We start from the raw sequence: 6,000 nt of genomic DNA, 5'->3' as shown, positions 1-6,000 counted from the left end.
TCTTAGAAAGCATGATTAGTAGAGAACCGAGAGATCGAACCTTAAATACCTGAGTGCTTAGAGTGCATACACTTCCAGTGAGGGTTCGATGCTTGATTCTTTATTCCCGGCTTTCATGAGCTATTTTCTTCTTGCAAGTTATTTATACTTCATTTTTTATGATTTGAATTAGTGAAATCCAATTCATATTTGATCTTAAAAGATTTATTTACTTTTAACCAAGTAGGTAGAAATATTCTGTATTTAGTTGCATTCATATAAATAGGTTGCATTTCATACATCTTACCATTCCTCCTTCACTCTTTTAGTTCTCTTGAGCTTAGCATGAGGACATGCTAATATTTAAGTGTGGGGAGATTGATAAACCACTATTTTATGGTTTATCTTGTTCATACAAAATGCATGTTTTACATTTTCCTTCCTGATTTTGTGCTATGATTGAAAACATGCTTCTTTGACCTTAATTTTATTAATTTTAATCCTCTCTTATTACCATTCGATACCGTGATATGTGCGTTAAGTGATTTCAGGGATTACAGGGCAGGAATGGCTTGGAGGATGGAAAAGAAGCATGCAAAAGTGGAAGGAATACAAGAAATTGAAGGAACTGCAAAGCTATCAGCCCTGACCTCTTCGCACTCAAATGGTCATAACTTGAGCTTTAGAGATCCAAATGAGGCGGTTCTAGTTGTGTTGCAAAGCTAACATCCAGGGCTTCAAATTGATATATAATTTGCCATAGTGGCCATACAGCTAGGTGACGCGCACGCGTCATATCACGCGCATGCGTCGCATTGACGGAAAACCAGCGTATTAAGATTCGCAACCAGCGATTTTTGGGCTATTTCTGGCCCAGCTTTCGGCCCAAAAAATATAGATTAGAGGCTGCAGAGTGGAGGAATCAAGGGGACATTTCACATTCACATAATTTTAGGTTTTGGATGTAGTTTTATAGATTCCTAGTTTTATGCTGTTGGATTGGATATTTACAGAGTCACTACCTCTCTGAGGACTTCATCATTCTAGTTTGTTCCTTACTTGTCACTTATTCTTCTATATTCTTAATCCTTGTTCAGAGTTACAATTGGATTGCTTTTATGAATTTAATTTTATTATTTATTTAATTACTTCCAATTTTATTCCAATGATCATGTCTCTTTTCTATTCCTTTTTCATAACAAGGAAGATGGCATTAATGTTGATATTCTAGCTCCCAACTTGACTTGAGAGTTAATTAAGAGGAGATCCTTGAGTTGGAATACTCAAGAATTAATTGGTAATTGGAAGTTGTTGGCTAGCACTCTAGTTACTAACGCTAATCCTTCCCGAGGGAGAGGATTAGGACTTGTGAATAGAAGTTGGATCCCTACTTAAATTTCCTTTATTAGATAAGGGATAACTCAGTAGAAACAACAATCAATTATTAACTGATCTTGGGAACGTCCAACAAGGATAGAACTTCCGATTAATCTTCTCCTAGTCAAGGCTTTTTATTGTTATTATTTATTTTCTCTGCAATTTTCTCTTCTTATTTCTCAATCCAAAACCCCAAATTACATGACTCATAACTAATAATAAGAACACCTCCCTGCAATTCCTTGAGAGATGACTCGAGGTTTAAATGCTTCAATTATCAATTTTATTAGGGGTTTGTTACTTGTGATAACCAATCTTTTGTACGAAAGGATTCTTTGCTGGTTTAGAAGCTATACCTTCAACGAGAATTTATTGTGAATTCTTTACTAGCAAAAATCCATTCGTCAGTCGGTTATAAAGCCACCCGACAAGTTCTGGTAGCTAACCATTGGACTGTCCCTCTGTCGTGCATCCCCAACTCGAGTTATTTACAATATAATTCATAATCAACATCCAACACCCTCAATGGTGTATATTCACGGGAGCGAGCTCATCCGAAACTTTCACAGTATCCGGCCACACTTACGACATAGGGTCAGCAGAGTATCGAGTCTCCACTTGGAGCACATGGTGGCTAGCCACCGTTTTCACCCAGAAAAACTCGTATCTCAAATAGGTGGAGTGCAATAATCACAATAATCAACAATTCAGCATATATGCATTCAATCACAGCCATACATTAACATTTATCTCAGCCATTCGGCTTAAAATTATAATTCATTATTAGTCATAAATGATAAACCCAATTTTTAGGGCTTATCTTGTGCTTAATTTAGGGGATTTTATCACCTTTTACCCACATTTATACAAGGAAATAGCATGGTTTCATGATTGTCTCCTAATTTTTGTTTAAGTGTGAAAACATGCTTTTTAGGCCCTTAATTGCTAATTTTGATTCACCTTTGATTCCACTAGATGCCATGATATGTTTGTTAGTGAATTCAGATTGGAAAGGCTAGGAATGGATCAAAGGGATGGAGAGGAAAAGCATGCAAGAGGAGAACTCATGAAGAAACAAGGATTTAGGATGCTGAGATCGATGCACATGCGCAGCAGACGCGCACGCGTGGAAAGTGACGTTGGAAGGCGACGTGTACGCGTACATGACGCATACGCGTTGATAGCAATTTGTCAAGCGACACGTACGCGTGTGTATGCACAGGGATGTGCGTGCGCACACCCTGAAATATTTTAAGAATGTGTGCGTGCGCACCGAAAGTAAAATTTTCATTGTTGAGTGGGCGCACAAGGTGTGCTAGCGCCATCAACAGAATGGCATTCCCAACGTGTGCGTGCGCACAAGTCTGTGCATATGCACAGATTGCAATCCTTCATTGGTGGAGTGTGCACACAAGGCATGCTAGCGCTCCTATCAGTAGCCATGTCCCCGTGTGTGCGACGCACAATGCTGTGTGTGCGCACAGGTTCAAAATTCTACGGGGTGTGCGTGCGCACACAAACCAGAAATTACAAATTCTGTAGAATTTGCAGAATTCATATTTTAGGCCCAAACTTCCAACGATCATATCTCCTTCCAAAAATTCAGATTTCCACCAAATTCAAACCATTTTAAAGCTTATGAAATCATCTTTTATTTGATATAAAAATCATCAAATTCCGAAAACAATAGCTCAAGATATGATCCATTGAAGTTCACCAAAATTCCATTTTTACCAAAACTCATAACTTCCAATTTTTAAAACATACACTTCCAATCCTCATTTAAAACCAAATCAAAACTCACCCTTCCAACATCAATCATTTCCAAACCCTCATTCAATAATCAACCCACCAATTCCACCATATTTAACCAAATTTCAATTTAACAATTCAATATATAATCCACATACCATACCTCAATTTCCAATCAACATTCAAATTCATCATTCACCATATATTTACACATATCAATATCACACTCCAACCATGCTCATCAACAAGAGCCTCTACATTATCATCAATTAAACATATTAATATACATCGCATACAATATTTCATGCTTTACCAACCATTATCACCATTGTTCATATATTCAACCCACTCCAAAACATCCCACAACCACATCAACATTTCACAACCCACTAAATACATAGATAACAACACAATTCATCTCAACCAATCAACAACATCAATAGTTCAAATCCTATCTTAGGGTCTCTAGCCTAAGTTTTCACAACCACATTACATTTTAGATACAGAAAACCGAAACCATACCTTGGCCGATTCCCATTCCACCCGAAACACTTCAATTTTTACTTTTTCCTCAACTTCCAATGTCCCAAAATCAGATTTCCTAGTGCAAAGGCTCCTTTCTAAGCTTTCCAAGATATCATCAATCAAGCCCCAATATACATATATATAATGCCTAAGAACCAATATCACCCCCAAACACAATAACTTTCAAAACCCAAATGCTTTAAATTTAGAACTTTCACTAGGGTTTGAGACATCTTACCTTACCCAAGGTTCAAGGAAGTAAGGACAAGCCTTCCCTTCAAGTCAATTAGATCCTATAATACAAAGGAGCTCACAATTTCAACATTTTTGCCCAAGAAATTCGAAATCAAGGGCTGTAAATTCGAAGAAGAAGCTGTGACTTACCTCAAAAATGATTGTGTGGGTTTTGTAGAGTTGGACGCTGCGATCACGTGGCCATAAACGGTGCGTCAATTGGAGTTCCGGATCAAAAGTTATGATCAATGGAAGTTGGAAGTGATTTCGGAACAAGGGTTTGGAACATCTCCTCCCTCCCCTTTCTAATTTTTAGCGTGTATGTTTGTTTAAGGGAGAGAGGAGTGCTGAACTCTCTTAATTGAGAGATGCATGGCTGGGCCTTGGGCCAACATGGGTCTGGTTGGCCCGGTTTGGCCCGTTCGGCCCAATCTTGGGCCGATTTCTTTAAAATTGGTGTCAAAATTCTCGTTTTAAATTTCTCTATCACATTAAACCATAAAACCTTATCTCTCATTTTCTATAATATATTTTAATTTATGGGTTAATTAGTTATTAATTAACCGGGTTTTACATCTTCATTTTGAATAGTCTAATATTATTATTGTTCATGTAATGCAAGCGAAAATGGGAGTCTCAAATACAACATACAACTCGATTTGGAAGAAGTTAAAAAATTCAGACAAAGGTTAGAATTTTTTTGGTTTATTAAAGTTACAGTGATATTGTAAGTATAGCCGTGTATGGTTGCATCTTCAAAATTGTAGTGCAAATTTTATTTGTTTGAATAAAGGATAATGGCTATTGGGACAGAGACACCAACACCGGTTGCACGGATTGAGAAAAGAGCTCCATATTCAGAGGAAGATGATTTTTTGAATATGACTCCGTAGAAACCAATTTCTGAGATTAGGGATCTTATAAAGGTTTTTATATAACTTGACAAAATATTGAATTAATTGGCGGGGTATAATGTACATCTCTTATTAACACTAATATGTTTACCCCTGATATTTAAATGATATAAAAATCCCCAACTTCAAATGCACTTTCCTTATAACAAATTGAGTGGACTCTCCCTTTATAAAAAATTTCCTTGGTGCACTGTTCTTTGTAATTGTTGATATGTAGTATTCCAAAATAGTTAATAGACTGCGAGTTTAAGTGGTGGTGTTTTGCTTAAGAGTGTGTAGTATGAACCACGAAACAATGATTGTTTTATGTATGGTTTTAGAACAATTCTAAATTTCTTTCAATTGTTGCTCAAGGTTCTGTAAATTTTAAGGTTGAGATACAACTTTTTCAAATTGCAATTTTTGGAATATTCAAACTTGATTGATGAGATTATTAATTAGATTTTTATTTCTAATGATAACTTTTACTTAATTTTTTATGGAGTGTTGATTCACAAGTAGGTGACAACCAATTTGAAATTGAGTTTTCCAATTCTATCACACTATTTATGTCTGGATAGAATTCAAGTTCTGCTGGTAAAAATCATACAGTTAATGAAGCTGGTGATAGAAGTGCTACAATTATATGGGACAAACATAACTTAGTTGTAAACCCAGCTCATTTTTTTACAGATGAACCTACAGCTACTTCTGGTGGTGTTTCTGAGGTTGTTGAAAGTGAAGGCTGGATTTCACAACTAACTCATGATGCTGGAGAAGATTACAATTTTCCAGCAACAAAGACGAGGAAGGTTGCTAAAGAATAGCTTATTAAGCAGTTTTCATAATTATTTCTAGAATGTTAATGGAAGTATTTTTTTTAATTGACTGTGTGCCCAACTATCTTATCTAGGTGATAAGTTTAGTCTCTTCCTTTTGATTTTGTTTAATTACAAATTACTTATAAGATACACTGGGTAAAGGTTGGGGGCTTTTAAAATATAGCATTGGTATTATGGACATGTTACTTTATATCTTGCCTTCATTTTATTAAAGAAAAATTTGTTGATCAGCGACCTTGACCCAAAACAGGGCAAGATTCTGATGAATGATTCCCGGTTAGCTATATAGTGTGTGTTTTGATTAAAGACACTTAAACTAGAATTTGTATAAAATTGATTTTGCAAACTTAGCTTTTGATAAAGGTTGAGTTGATGTTAACGTTATTTATGTTTAGTAA

Source organism: Arachis hypogaea, chromosome 2 (genome assembly GCF_003086295.3).
Source record: "Arachis hypogaea cultivar Tifrunner chromosome 2, arahy.Tifrunner.gnm2.J5K5, whole genome shotgun sequence".
Lineage (NCBI taxonomy): Eukaryota > Viridiplantae > Streptophyta > Magnoliopsida > Fabales > Fabaceae > Arachis > Arachis hypogaea.
Note: the sequence above shows the minus strand (reverse complement) of the source record.